Here is a 16,242-nt window from a genome sequence, read left to right as displayed (position 1 = left end):
GTCCCATCTTTTCCAAAGCGGGGCGATATAGGATGTCCACCGAGCTCCCGTTGTCCACTAGGTATCGATGCACACGCATATTTGCCAATTGGACTGTCAACACCAGCGGATCATTGTGGGGAAAGTGTACCCCTCGCGCGTCCTCCTCAGTGAACGTTATCGAATCGTTTTCCCCCTTGAAACTCTTCGGGGGTCGTTGTTCTAAACTCATGACGCAAGGGGGCAGACTTTGCCGAGCCTTTCTTGCATATCTATCTCGCCCCTTCCTAGAGTCTCCCCCAAATCCTGGACCTCCAAAAATCGTTCGGACTTCCCCCTGTATTTATGGGGCTCGCTCTTGTGCCTGGGATGTTGTGGGCTCCCCCTCCGGCCTTTGCCTTTCTCTCCTAACATAGCGGCCCAAGTGCCCCCGGTGGATAAGCTCCTCAATTTCCTCCTTCAGGTGGATACACTCTGTCGTGGTGTGTCCGATGTCCTTGTGGTATTGGCAGTATCTACTGGGGTCTCTTTTGGACCGATCCTTTCTCATTGGTGGGGGCTTTTTGAAGGGCACTCGATCTTCGTTAGTGATGTAAATATGCTCCCTGGTGTCTGTGAGGTTCGTATAGTAAGTATAGGCCGTTGGCCTATGATCACCCCCTCGTTTGGTTTTCCTCTGCTGGTCATCTCTTGGCCCATCGTACGTCCTTTTCTTCTTTGCTACATTCGATCCATCGTTAGTTGGGGGATTCGCGTGGGGCTCCTCCTTCCCCGCCTTTAGGTTTGCATGGCCATCCTCCACACGGATGTACTTCTGTGCTCTCTCATAGAAGTCATCTAAGTCGGTGACTTCCCTCTTCAACATGTTGTCCCACAACTTGCTTCCTGGGAGCACTCCTGTGGTAATGGCCATTTTTAACTCTCGGCGTGTTAGGCTTCCCACTTTTACGACCTCCATATTGAATCGATGAATGTAGCTCTTCAGGCTTTTGTTCTCCCCTTGCTTCACGTTAGCCAGGCTGGTACCAGGCATCGTGTAGTCTCGCACGGCATGGTGTTACTGGAGGAATTCGTCAGAAAACTGCTGCCAGGACCTGATGGACCCCAGCCTTAGTCTTTTGAACCATTTGTAGACGGGTCCTTTCAGAGTAACAGCGAAGCAATGGCACCTGGCACCACTTGTGATCCCTCTCAGTTTCATCAGATCATTAAACGCATCCAGGTGGTATTTCGGATCCGTGTTCCCTTCGTAAGGGGTCATATTGGGCTCCTTAAAATTGGCAGGGAGTCGAATTGCCTGAATTTCTCTCACAAAGGGCAACTCATGGTTGAAGTCCTCCTCAAAGGCATGGCTGCCTGACGCGGTGACGATCTTGCTCCGCAAGCTCCTCATCTCTGTGTCTAGGTCCTGCCTCCTCTTGCTGAGAGTGTCCCTTAAAGCGGACGGGCTGAGATCCACCTTTCCCTTGCCTTCTCGAGGCGCCACAGGGGGCGTGGTCCCTTTGCCCGCCCTCTTCTTATTGAGCTCCTCCCGCAAGTCTGAGGGTGTTCTTTTGGAAGTGACCTCATCCTCATGGCGAGGGGCAGCGTTGGTCCTCGGCGCTGGCTTCGGGGCCTGCTTAGGCGGTTCGGGGTGATCGCGTTGCTTCGCGCGGGGGGTGTTACTAGTTGAATGTCGGGTTCTTCCATCATCTACCGGTACCGTGGTCTCCACCCTATCCTTGCCCTTCTCCTTCCTCTTAGGCAAGGTTACGCTGGACTTACCTTGCAGCAGGCCGTTAAGGACCTCTTGCATGTTTTCTAAGGTGGTTTCTAATCTTTGGTTCTTGCGGTGGAGCTCACGTATCTCCTCTTCATAAAATTGGGATTTCAAACTCGAGCTCACGGAGTGGACCCGGGGGTGCTTGTCAGGCCTACGGGCAGAAGGGCCCGGGTCTTGCCGTCTGGAGTTCGGTGCCTGCGGCAGTTTTGGAGGAGGGAACTCATCAGCGTGTACCGGTGGTGCTCTTGGAGGACTCCCTCCAGGTGGAGCGGCCGGCGATGAGGCCGCCCTATCACCTCCGTGAACCTCAGGGTCTTTCGGGGGCTCCACGTCCCTGGGTGGAGGAGCATCCTTCATGGAGGCCTTCAGCTGGACTCCGTTCAGGTGAACTTCTACCTCCCGCATCTCCCTCAGTCGCTTCGAGCGTCTTGGCATCTTCTTCTTGTCAGAAACAATGGTGGAACAGTAGCTTGAAACTAACGTTCCCACAGACGGCGCCAAACTGTTGAAGGTGAGAACTCATCAACGAAGTTAAGTTGGAAAAATTATCAAATTAAGATCACTAATCGGAAAGCTGTAAAAACTTGAACAATAACTCAAGAACTAGGATAGAACAATAATGGAGAATTCAGTCTTTCATTCACACTCAAACCTCTGCTACAGTAAAATTTCCAACCCCTTTTCAGGTGGTCTTAGAGTTCATTTTATAGTAGGCTCTAATGGCCTTAGGTACATAGTGGTCTAGGGGACTAAGTGGTACATATGTACTGTGCCAGGGGAGTGGCTTCAGAGGTCGTGGTCGTACATCCCATACAGGAGCAGGTGTCAGGAGGATGTCTCCACTACCTGTCTGTACCCATGTCTGATGCGTGGTGGCAAGCGTAGTGGCGCAGGAGATAGTGGTGTCGGCTCCGACCTATGGCCGTAGACGTATGGTCCATGATCCTTACCCCAGCAGTCTCACTGGCGCTGGTATCCGTACTCAGTACTTGGTCGTACATATATGTCCCATTCGACTCGTACAGGATCTCCCAAGCATAGGGACCTCAAGGTGCAAGGGATGGGACCCTTGGTGTGTAGTGGAGATCTTGGGTCCTTGGTATGAGATGCTTGAAATACCCCGAGGCTACCCACGGGCATAGGTGATAAGCACGTGGCCTTGCTAGGCGTCTAAGTGGGCGAGGTGAGATGCCTCCCTCGCAGGCCTCCTTCGCAAGGCCTCCCTTGTGGTGTGGCTTGGACCTAGATGTGTGGGGTGGTAGGGCGACAGCCTCCTGAAAAGACGATGGCCCGAAGGGCCACTTGGGGGCGCGCGCGCAAAGGGCCTCGCGCAGACCTGCACATGAGGTGTCGTGACGGCCTCGCTTGGCGCTAACCCCTACGCCGAGGGCCTCGCGAGATGGCAAGGCGGCCGAGGACCTAGCATGGCCTCGCGAGATGCATGATGGCCTTGCGACGAGGGCCTCGCTGGTGGCCTTGCGCCGAAGGCTTCGCGAGATGCATGATGGCCTTGCGACGAGGGCCTCGCTGGTGGCCTTGCGCCGAAGGCTTCGCGAGATGCATGATGGCCTCACGACGAGGGCCACGCTGGTGGCCTTGCGCCGAAGGCCTCGCGAGATGTGTGGTGGCCTCGCGACGAGGGCCTCGCTGGTGGCCTTGCGCCGAAGGCTTCGCGAGATGCATGATGGCCTCGCGACGAGGGCCTCGCTGGTGGCCTTGCACCGAAGGCCTCGCGAGATGTGTGGTGGCCATGCGCCGAAGGCCTCTTGAGATGTGTGGTGGCCTCGCGACGAGGGCCTCACTGGTGGCCTTGTGCCGAAGGCCTCGCGAGATGTGTGGTGGCCTCGCGACGAGGGCCTCGCTGGTGGCCTTGCGCCGAGGGCCTCGCGAGATGTAGGCGAACAAGGGCCTCGCGTATTGGCATGCCTCACGGCCTCTATGAGCGAGTGACGGGCATAGAACCTAACAAAGGTGTTGGCGCATTAGGGCCCAAGCGCGTGTTTTAGGTCTCTTACATGCCTGAGATTTTGAGCATTAACTAGCATATTCCTATGCAAAACCATATTTAAGAATGCAAATTCAAAGTTTAATTCTCAAAAGTTACACAAGGCAAACAACACATCCCTATGTTACTTACTAACATAATCTAACCTAGATTATGACTTGTGTCGTCCAAGTTCTTCCCATTACATTTAATCTTTCCAGCATTAAACACAACTGAAGATCCTGCCATTGCTGGCCAAACAATAACAAGAAATTAATATATGCACACTTGAATGAACAAGAGAGATTTTACTAAAATAAAGTGCAAGAAATTAATAGACTACAACATAGGGTTCATCAACAATTCAAGCCACCTAAAAATTAGTTCATGGCTGATTTAATAAAAATTAATCCACAATCAAAATAGCCCATAATATTCAGATTCAGAAATCACTTAGAAAATATAAAAATGGATCTTAGGAATAGAAGAAGGAACAAATCCAAAATGATGCTTGAGCTCTCTTTCTCGTTCTCCTTCTTCCTGGCTGATTTCAGGGTTTCTTTCCTTCTTCTGGGTGGTTTTCTTTTCCAAAAATGGCTGCCTCCCTCAAGCATAGAATATCATTTGCTGCGATGGGTTGACGTACATGGTTGTGTCTGATAATGGAACAAATTTTGACAACGAACACTTCACAAGCTTTTGTGTTCGTTATGGAATTTTTAAGGAATTTATATCGGTGGCACACTCGTAGGCGATTGGATTGGTAGAGGCTGTCATCAAGACCCTCAAAGGAACTTTGAAAAACCACCTAGAAGTAGTGAAAAGAGCATCGCCATACAGACTCCTAGAAGAGATATGGTCCTACAAGACCACAGCCCGAACATTTGCTGACCATACACTAGTCACACTCGCCTATGGTTGTGAGACTATGTTGCCCCTCGAGGTACATGTCCTGTCACATAGAAGATTGAACTATGATAAGTTAATGGACCGTAGTCCATAATTAATGAAAATCAAAATAGACATCCTCTATCAATCTTAATTTCTCCAAATTCCCTGTAAGGTCTAATATTGAATGTCGAAACTCGTTGAGTCAGGCCAACCGATCAAGAGAATGTGACATTTATAAAGGACCTAAGGGGTCATGGCCCGATCTCAGGTCCGGTCGCGGGAACATGAGAGCCATCGTAGGTGGCTGGGCGAACATATCATCTTGCCGTCCGTGCTAGCCACCACAACCAACCAGAAAAAATAAGGAGTTTGCTCCATATTCACGTTAGCCATCATAGGCGTGGGACCCCTTGCAGATCCCCTCGTCAATCAGAGGGTCGGTTGCATCAACAGTGACCAGGTGCCCTCGCTCTCCTAGTTACTTGGGATGCATAAGGGATATCATGGGCATGGAACAAAGCAGTGATAATGCAAAGTTAATGTAAAGTGTGTATGGAATGAAGTAGAGGGCATGTAAGGTTCATGCAATGTGCATACTAAATGAGGCATGCAAGCAAACAACAACGAAAATGCAAAATTCATAACTTTTTGCAAAGCAACATTTAGTATGGCTGCGAAAAATAAGTAGATTCATCATCAATATACATCAGAAAGTGGCCTAGGTAAGGCCAATGTTCATACAGACTGTAGCAAAGCTTAATGTAAAGTAAAATATAAATGAAGAAAAAATAATGATGACGGCCTTGGTGGGATTATTGGGATGGTCATCATCGCTGGGACCCTCCTCAGTGGTAGCACCCTCGCCAGGGGCCACCCCACCAGTGGCACACTCGCAAGGGGTTACCTCGTCACTGGTGCCACGTCATTAGCTCGACCCTCGCCAAAAGCGACCCCCTCAGCATTGCCTTGCTTCAAGACATCCTCGCTAGTGGCATCCTCATCAGTAATTTCGATATGAGTGTTCTCCAAAACATTGTCACTGCCATCCTTAGTTGTGCTCGTCCCTTCGGCAAGGTGACTTTCAAAGATGTTTATGCAGCTGTCTTGCCCATGAAGCCAAAGTTAAGATTGTGATTGAATCTCCAGAGAGAAAATTACATGTCGTTAGTCTTCTCATTGCCGCCCCTATGAGCTGCCTCACCTTATGATAGAGCTTGCTGCACTCATCCATATGAATCATGTCGATAGCATCATGTTGAATATTCCAGTTAGTGGCATCCTACTAGGCATGCTCAGTAGCTTCGATGCTAACTTCCTAGGTAGAATGAGCCTTCACAAGTTCTTTCTCTGTGGCAACAAGTGTGGAATGGGCGCTCTCGAGATCCGAAAGGGCACTCTCAAGATTTGAACAAGTCTTTTAAAAATCCTTGGCCTCCTACTGAAGTTGGCGTTGAAGGTTCACCAGGATCAACACTGCCTGTAAAGCAAAGCAAATTGTTAGAACAATTCTTGGAGACAAGTGAAAGTGGTCACCATAACACTGTTCTCCATCTGCTGGCAGCATAAATCAAGAGAGTTGCCTATAGTTGCCATTGGCTAGCTGCATAGAATGCAAGGGCCTAGTGCCACATACTCTAGCATTACCTTCGTCATGTTGATGCCTCCCTAAAGAGGCATGGGAGATGACAACTCTGAGAGTGTCAATGTAGGAGGGGGCACAGCGCACGCTGGCGCCGTAGGTAATCTAGCATTTTGTGGAGAGGAACTGATGATGCATGATTAGTAGATGTGGAAACTTGAGGACGGATTCATAATCTCTTGGCCTTCCCACGCAAGTTTCCCTGGGGTGAGGTTCATTTCTTTTTCTTTCTAGATTCCTCTCGAACATGCAATGGTTGGGAGAAATACTCTGACGGGTCCATGGCTCCTACAATTAAAAGGAGAAACAGTTAGTGGGACAAGGCAGGAGTAAAATCATGACATCACATAAATGTGCCGAATGAATATCCTTGGCAGTAGGTGGGCATTAATTAGCCAACAAGGGAGACCCCACTGATGCCATATTGTTGAAATTAAGGTCGCGACTATCATGGCTGGTGGAAAAGAAAGAGGGCAGTGACGAAAGCTCAGCTAGCGAAGCAATTGGGAAATCATCTAACTAAGTTTGTAAGAGGACTTGCAATGAGGACTGTGAAAACTCCCCCTGTACCTGAGTAGACACCCACTGTCGGAGGTGCTGGAGTATCGCCAAACACTCAGGTTGACGAATGTGTCAGACTAGAAGTTAAGGGACCTCCCACCTCGGGTGTCGCCATCCTCCAGTCTCCACTTACGATGGCCTTGCCATTGTCGTTCGCCCTACTGCCCACGTAATAGTTTTTCGGGACCCCATTCTCTCTAACACTGACACCTTATGAAATGAATGGTGGGGAAACCTCTTGAAATGACATGCAGGACTTGGGGAGAGGGCTTGGTCGAGTTCAAAGACTGACGTGCACCTAGAAAGCCGCAGGCTCGCAAGTTATGGTCGGTGAGAAGATAATGTGCAGTCTTACACCTCTGGCCGACTTAAGTCTTTAGAAACTCTAGATGCTACTTAAAGTAGGGAGATGCTACGGACGAGAAAGAGCACCTGTCAAAAGCAACAAACAAGTTAGAAAAAGCCAAGTAGGCACTAGTTAGGTGACCCTCACCATCCGCGTGGGAAAGCTTTCCAGACGCTAGTGGCAAAGGCCTTCATGTCGGTTAGTGGGATAGGCGTGGAAATGCTCCAAAACAACTCCCCATTAAGGAAGGGAGTGAGCCCACTTACCAACACTCTTGAAGGTCCTGTGAACTTATTTGATTCTCTTCGTGAAGAAATACTTGTAAGATTATTCTCTTGAGTTGGCTTTTCTGCTGCCTACTAGGTCGGATACCTCGGTCTTGTTGTGAAGGTGCTAAAAGTTGTATGTGCTTCCCTCCGGGTTGAACTGGAGATTGTAGAGATAGTGAATCTCATGAAGTGAAGAAGTTTCCCAGCCTATGATCCGAAACAATACGTGAAGCCCGAGGATGACCTTATATGCGTTGGGTGTCAACCGGAATGGCACCACCTGGAAATAGTGGATGGATAGCTCCATGATAACAATGTCGAGGGCTCCATGTCTGCCAACCCTCCAGAGAACGATTTGAACACTCTTCAGGCCTGGGAATCCTGCAATCTACTGAGTCTGGTGTGCCGTGGTGAGAGATCATCTGGTGTAATTGGGCCTCACTCATATAAGAGGGAATGGCGAAAAAGTTATCCTCAATTGACAAAGGTAGTATGTCACGAACCTGCATGATGACTTTAGCAGAGTCCCCGCTAGAAGATGACCCAGACTTCACAATGGCAGGACAGACCGTTCCCCATCTTGAACTAGCCCAATCTCGAGGAGGTTGTCAGGGAACCATGGAAATATGGCTAAAGGCTACCCAAAGAACTGTTGTCTCAATAGGATACCTGAAACAAGTAACATGCAGAGAGTCAGTATCAACAACTCAAAAATAATGAGCACACCGGGCCCGCTCTCCGCTACCGCAAACTACGATAGCCCTCAAAAGAGCACTAAAGAAAGTACTAGGTACCTCGCCTATCATTCCCCAAAATTTGGCAAGGAGGCCCAAGACCCCACTGGCTCAACCGAGAAGCAGCGACTTTGGATGGCTAAACAACCTTTTCGACAAAAGTGTGACAAATTGAACAATTGATTCTCAAAATCTTGGTAGGGCGAAGAGCATTGTGCCACCCTCTTTGCTAGCAGGACTTATCCATGAAAGTGACATAAGTGGCAAAGGCCCTTTCTAGCAATCCATGTCATGCCCAGGACAGCACCCTCTCCAGCTGCCTGAGTCGTGCATAGTAGTGACCTTGCTAGCCATGCGTGCAACAGCGCCCTCGCCCTTTGCTCGAGCCATGCCCTTGCTACTCGCACTAGCCACACTTAGCAACACCCTGCCTGCACGCTAGTCGTTACCAACCGAGACTCCAAGCACCGACCGGTGAACGTCCCTCGCAAGCCCGAATGGCGAAGGGCACTCAAGATTTCAACGAAGGTCAAGCAAAATTCTCACAATGTACAGAATAAATGGTCAAAATAGCTTACCAAGTCAAATGAGAAGCTTGTAAGAATGGACCCAAGGGTGAGATGCGTGATGTAACATCCCGAAAATGCTAATAGGGTTTAGTGCCTTAACTAGCGTACCGAGAAGGCATAACTGGATATATGTGTGATTAATTGATTAGATGTGTGACTATGTGGCATTAATGATATATATGATAATGTGAGTATGATTATATGAATGTTTATGAGTATTAAATATGCATGTGGGCCCATTCTTGATAATTGGGGCATATTTATAATATTGGCCCATCGCGAGCATAAATGTTAATATATGTAAGTATATGGCTCGAGGTGATCCTAGTGAGTGGATTGGCGGAATAGTCACAATGGGGTCCAATACGTGGCTCGGGATGAGCCTAGGGGTATTTTGGGATGTTTAATGTATATTTGTGGTTTATTGAGTAATAGGTAAATATTTGGTAATTACTAGGGCATGACGAAATTAAATGGCAAATGGCAGGATGACTCGAGGAATTAGCGGGAAACGAGGGGCAAAATGACCATTTTTCCTTTAAGGGCAATTAGGAGGCTAAGTTAATATCAAGGGCAATATGGTTTTTTGTATGTGGATAGGCTCATTAGAAGCATGTAGAGACAAGGAAATAGGCAGAGTCTATATTTCTCTCTCTCTCCCTCCTTAGTCGATTTAAACTTCTTCCTTTGGTGGGAAATGAGCCAAGTAGAGTTCTTGGATAATTGCTGAGGAAAAGACTGAGAATTTGAGTTTTGGAGCTGGAGAATTGAAGCTAGGATCACTCAATGTTTAATTCAAGGGCTTAATCTGCAGTAGGGGTTAGTGAATCTGTGTATTCTTGACTAAATTCTATGTTTGGTTTAGTTGTATTTATGTTCTAACTATGGGTCTGAATCTGAGTCTTGTTGAAGATATGGATTAGTTCCTAGGGTAATTTTGATAACTATGTTGTGCTATTATGGATTCTAGGCTTGATTTTCAGGTTTGGTTAAGATTTGGGTGTATAAGTAGGCTGGGTTCTACGCATTTGAGATGGAGAAAAACGTTGCAAACCCAGGGATTTCTGGGTTAACGAGTGCGCGCCGTGACCCAGTTCATGGGCATCGCTGCCTGCCTACCCCAGATGGCCCTTGGAGGTGTAATGACCAGACTAACTTAAAGACCTCAGACCATTAAAAACTACTAAGCATAACTACTATTTTGGAATACATACATAAAATAATAGAACTTTATTATAAAAATCTAAAATAAGGGATCCCATTGTTATTACAAAAAGAAAACAAAACCTTTAATTAATTGTTCAAATACATAATTAAAAATACTTGAAACAAAATGTCATCCTCGATCTTTCCCATCAGTCCATTCATTCAGTCCTCTCCCAGTACACATGCCAAAGCTGCCACGAATCTGTCCCGCCTTCCAAGCTTTATTTTCCTGCACCATCTAAAATAGAAAGGAATGAGCCTAATGCCCAACAAGGAAAATCTACTAAAACATATCATAAATCATAAGACTAAAAAACATAAATCATAAAACATATGATTTAAAAATGTAAATCATAAAACATAGGACTACAATATTAACAGCCATTAACTCATTACCGCAGTATCTGATAGAAACCATCTAGGTCCTCTTGCTATTATTCAAGGTAGGTTAAATCATAACTATAGTCTACGATAATGATAAATATCTTGGGATTTTGCTAATTTTCTATCTAAGCAACTATATTTCCCAAGTGACTACAACATAAAACATATACATATATATACATAAATACACATAGCATATAAACATAATCATAACACATAAAATCTAACTTATTTTCCTTACCTTGAGTATGTAGAGAAAAAGAAAGAGAAGAGATTGCTTGCTATAGAATACGTCCAATCAACCTTAAATACAACATAAGATATTTATATTAGAGCCTTATAATAAAACTATACTTTCAAGAATTTTCTAAAACTCATAAAGTCATACCTTCAACCTAGAACCAAAATGATGAAATCCCGAGTCTTCTCTCTAATGTCTTTCTCCAACAACAACACCAAGAGTTTGGATACTTAGGTAGATTTTGGTTATGTATTGGCTTGATGGGGTTTAATATTTCGGCTATAATAGGGTTTAGAAAGGCAATAGTGTTTAAGGCAAAATAGAAGAAAAATATCTCGACCACTAAAAGGACTAGTGTTTCGGCTATGGCTATGTAGAGTGTTTATGGCAAAATGGAGAGAGCTTTTGGGACTATGGATTTTGATATGAGAGGTTTGTGAGAGTTTTTGAGTGTAAGAAAAATGGTGAAGGGTAAGTCTCTATTTATAGGCTTCAAACCCCAACTCCCTTCCCTGATTTTCTCCACACTATTTAACTTAAATTTTAAAAATAAAATTTTCCCTCATCTATATGGTTTTGGCCAGCCTAGTCATACTCCCTTCTTGTTGCTACATCATCTCCAAGTAGGCCACATTGTCTCCATTTGGTTTAAACTTTAGTCAAAGTCCAAACTACTATCCTATATCATGTAACCCTTCTGTAGTAAAATTAACATAACTGCAACTTAGGCTATTTTTATACCATTAGATAGCTAATTAAATTATCTGCAACTTTTTAGAAATACTATTTTTTTTAAATCGTAATATAAATAAGTCAAAACATGGCCGTACTTACAACACCCTAAAGTTATGAAAACTGCATTTACTTATCTAACTCTTCTTGACATATAGTCACTTAATTCAAATAGATATAATCTTGCCTATCTTTAAAATTTAGAAAAATCAAATCCTTCCTTTTTTTGAACCAAGCCTAAGACTGAGCTATTTTGGTTTTCATTTTAATTCTAATACTTGGACTTAGTTTAATGCCACATGTTCACTTCTTAATACATCAAATAACGCGTGCATTTAAATACTTAATAAAACTTTACACTAATTTAATCATATGCTAAAATAATTATAATTACCCAAACTATTATTATTTACAAGTAATAAAATCATAACTTAAAATTTTTAAGCTTAAAGCAATCTTTATTCCACAACTCAAGTCCTAAATAAACCTAAACTAAGATCATATATAAGGAGCTTATAAGAAAATAATAACCTTGGTTATTACAATCTTCCCCCCTTAGAGATGAAAAGATGCTGGAAAGCAGATTCCCTGACTCCGGGTCAGACCACATGGGTACGGACTGAGCAACTATCCCATCAACAAGAGTGGGTATTAAAGCACTGATCAACCACTTAGCTTCGCACAGTAGCAGCAGTCCAACCATATAGTGAATGTGGAATCTTCTGCCTATAAAATTTAGGGTACCCATGCACTATGAGGCAAAGCCATTTGCTTGTAAAATTGATCATATCCCCTCGACATCCATCACTACACAACCCATGAAATTCCTATTAAGAAAAATGACTAAAGAACGGATGTGAGTTAGTATGTGAAAATGGAAGAGAATTCAACTTTCTCCATGAAGAGAAATTTGTCCCGAGAATATTCTGGGCCATAGTTTGTATGTTGTTACGAAGACCAATCGGGTCCGAGCACTCAAAGCCAGCAGCTCGTGCCTCGAGCTACCAAGGAATGGGGCAGGTGGCCCAAGGAGGTCGATGTAACTTCCCAAAACTCCTAATAAGATTAAGGGCTTGGATTAGCATGTCGGTTGTGCGCATGGAGTAAATATGTGGATTAAATGTGTTTAAAGACTGGCTTTTGTTAAAAAGGGATATTTTCGTAATTTTGACCCGGTGAGGGTATATTTGTAATTTATGTGCTATATGCTTGAGACCACATAATTATGTGGATATATGGGGCAGGTGGCCCAAGATTGGATATATTAGGGGAAGTCACAACAGGGATAAATACTCGGCTCGTAGTGAGTCAAGGAGTGTTTTGGTAATTTTGCATATTAGTGGGAATTATTGGTAAATGAAATAAAGTTTGTGGAATAATTGGGTTTGATGGGGATTAATCGGTGATGATTAGTGGAATTAATTGGGTTTAGTGGGAATTATAGGCAATGGCCAAACTTCCCTTGGGACTTTGTTAAATGATTAAACGAAAGAATGGGTAAAATGATCTTTTGACAAAAAATTTAAACAAACCAACGCTGGATGTCTCTTTGTGTGTTCTAGGCTACTCCAGTACACTCCCTTAGTCATTTTCAAGCTCTCAAAGGGACTAAGAACTCAGCTCCTGGTTGCTGATTTTTTTTGTTTTTTTTTTTTGAGGAATCAACAAGGGAATTCAAGCTCTAAGGAGAGGATTGAAGCTATGAAGATCATTTGGTAACACTTAGGAAAATCGAAGTTAGGTGTAAGAATTCTTCTCTCTAAATTTTCGTTATATTTCTGATTTTTTCAGGAATTCTATGGGAAATTGGGATTTTGAAGTGTTTTAGCATGTATTGGTGCTATTTTTATGGTGTTTGGCAAACATCAGAGAGGCTAGCTGAAGAGATGACTAGAGTAGGAATTGAATTGGTAGTTGGTCAGCTAGCCAATGTCACTCTTCAGTCCACACTCCTTGAATGGATCAAGGAAGCATAGAGGGAGGATCTCCTGGTGAGGAAACATGTGGAGGATGTCTTGGCCGGAGTGGCTAAGGACTATTCTATTTTGGAGATGGGTTTACTAAGGTATAAGGGTCAGATTTGTGTTCCAAAGGATTCCAGTATCAGGCGAGAGATTTCAGATGAGTCTCATACTTCTCCTTACATCTAGGTATGACGAAGATGTACCAAGACTTGAGCACTTTGTATTGGTGGCGAGGGATGAAGAGGGATGTAGCAGATTATGTGGCCAAGTGTTTAACCTGTCAGCAAGTGAAGGCTGAGCATCAAAGACCAGCAAGGTTGCTGCAACCTTTAGGGATTCCGGAGTGGAAATGGGAAGATATGACAATGGACTTTGTGGTTTGATTACCGAAGATTGCAGGACAGTAAAATTTTGTGTGGGTGATTGTGGATATGTACACCAGATCAGCCCACTTTTTGCCTGTTAAGACAACTCATTCAGTGGAGCAGTATGCTGAGTTGTATGTGAAGGAAATTATGCGACTTCTAGGGGCTCCGAGGTCGATAGTATCCTACAGGGACCCCACCTTCACCTCTAATTTTTGAGACAGCTTGTAGAAGGCTATCGGCACACAGTTGCATTTTAATACCATTTATCATCCTCAGACAGATGGACAGTCTGAGAGGACAATTTAGATACTGGAGGACATGCTATGAGCCTGTGTGTTTGACTTTGGCAGATATTGGAGTAAGGTCCTGAGGCTGTTCAAATTACCAATGAGGCAATTGTGAAGATTAAAGCTTGGATGCTCACCTCCTAGAGTTGACAAAAGACTTACTCAAACTTGAGACACAGGAATGTAGAATTTCAAATCGGTGACCATGTGTTCCTCAGAGTTGCTGCTTTGAGAGGAGTAAAGCGATTTGGAGTGAAAGGAAAGTTAAGCCTGAGGTTTGTTGGCCCCTTTGAGATTCCGGAATGGGTTAGAGAGGTAACTTATAGATTGGCTATGCCTCCAGCTTTATCAGGGGTTCACAACATATTTCATGTGTCCAAGCTCTGAAAGTACGTATTAGAATCTACTCATTTGCTGAGTTATGAGAACCTGGAGCTGGATTAAGATTTGTCTTATGAGGAGAAGCTAGTTTAGATGCTAGACTGAAAGGATAAAGTCTTGTAGAACAAGACCATTGCCTTCGTAAAAGTGTTGTGGAGGAAAAACAAAGTGGAACAGGCAACTTCGGAGCTTGAGACTAACATGCGGGATCGACATCCCATGTTATTCTGGTAAATATCGAGGATGAAATTTCTATAAGGAGGGGATAGTTGTAACGTCCCAAATTTGCTAATAAGTCTTAGTACCTTGATTAGCATGCCGGGAGGACAATAACTAATCTAATTACGTTAATACGTGGATTAAATAATTATGTGATTAGAAATGCATGTTTAGGTGAATTAAATATGCATGTGGGCCCATTTTGGTTAGTAGGGTTATAAGTGTAATTTTGGCCGGTTGAAGGCACAAATGCAAATTATATGTGTGTTGTGCTCGGTACCACAAGATTGTAGTGGTATATTTGTGATGTGTGATTCGAGACTGTCCTAGGGAGCGGAATAGCGAATAGTCACAACGAGATTGAATACCCGGCTCGGGGTGAGCCTAGGGGTATTATGGGAACATAGTACGTGTTTGGGATTTACCAAGTAACGGGTAGTGATTTAATGATTGTTTAAGTATGTCAGAGGTTAAATGGGGAATTATAGGAACACTCAAGGAAATAGCAGGATGTGGCAAATGATAGGATTGCCCTTGGTGGCATTAAAGGACTAAGGATATACTTAGGGATATTTTGGACTTAGGAAATTGAGGATAGACTCAAGCCAGATAGGATTCTAGACTAAGGGGAAATAACAAAAACATAAACCTCAACTCAACTCAACTCTCTCTCTCTCTCTCAAGGCAAAGGAGGAATTATTGCTAAATTCAAGGGAGAAGGCTTTGAAGTAAAAAAGGATTGAAGCTAGAACTTATTTGGATTAGCTCAAACCAGAATCGTCAAGTGAGGTAAGGATTCTGGAATTGAATTTTTAAGTTATGCTGTAATTTCTTAAGCTTTTCTTAGGTGTAAGCTTTGCTCTGATTTTGAGGTTTGAGTGAGGTTATGAGATGGATTTTGAAATGCTTATACTGACTAAGTTGCCTAAACATGAATTATGGGTTTAATTCAGAGTATAGGGGTTGAATTGGGTGTGATATGGTGAGTTGGGCTAAGGGAAAACGTAGTGGAAAAGCATGGATTTCTAGGTTCTGGGCTCAAGCCGCGACCCTGTTCTTCAGGTGCCGCAACCCATGTGTGCGAAGAGGCCTGGGAAGCCTCTTGTTTTGCTTAAGCATCATGGCACAGGCAGAGCTCATCGCGGCCTGTGTTCCCCATAAGAGAAAGTTAGGGCTCTTTGACTTGCAGGGGGTCGTGGCTCAAATTAGTGGAAATGGCCTATGTTTGGTTTTAAGCTCGGGAACCCAAATCTTAAGGCTCGGGAAGGATTCTACTACTCAGTTTAGTAGAATTTGAGGTCCCAAAGGCTAGTATTTTAATATAAATTTCTTAATTGGTTAGGGAATGATGGTTGTTTATTTATTAATGTGTTGTGACTAGGTTTTACGTCAAGGCTCGGGTTTAGGGGATCGTGCTCAGGATCACATTAACCACTCAGCTTGGGACATAGGTAAGAAAACTATTGGTGCCCGTAGAGCACGGCATGGCCCGATTATCATTGTTTAATGTTTTATGTGAATGTTATGATTTTTTATGCTATGTTGTGCATGATTGTGATTGAAATGGCAAAGGTCAAGATTGAAGTTAAGCATGCTGGTTGCAGCTGCTAGGGCGAGACACTCTAAGGGTGTTGTATTTACCCACTCGTTGAAGACCGTGAACCCAGTGCCTGGTAAAGCAGCTGGGTCGACATAAACCGCTATATGTTTAATTTGTTGTCTGTTT

This window comes from Humulus lupulus, chromosome X (genome assembly GCF_963169125.1).
Source record: "Humulus lupulus chromosome X, drHumLupu1.1, whole genome shotgun sequence".
Classification (NCBI taxonomy): Eukaryota; Viridiplantae; Streptophyta; class Magnoliopsida; order Rosales; family Cannabaceae; genus Humulus; species Humulus lupulus.
This window is presented reverse-complemented; position numbering follows the sequence as displayed.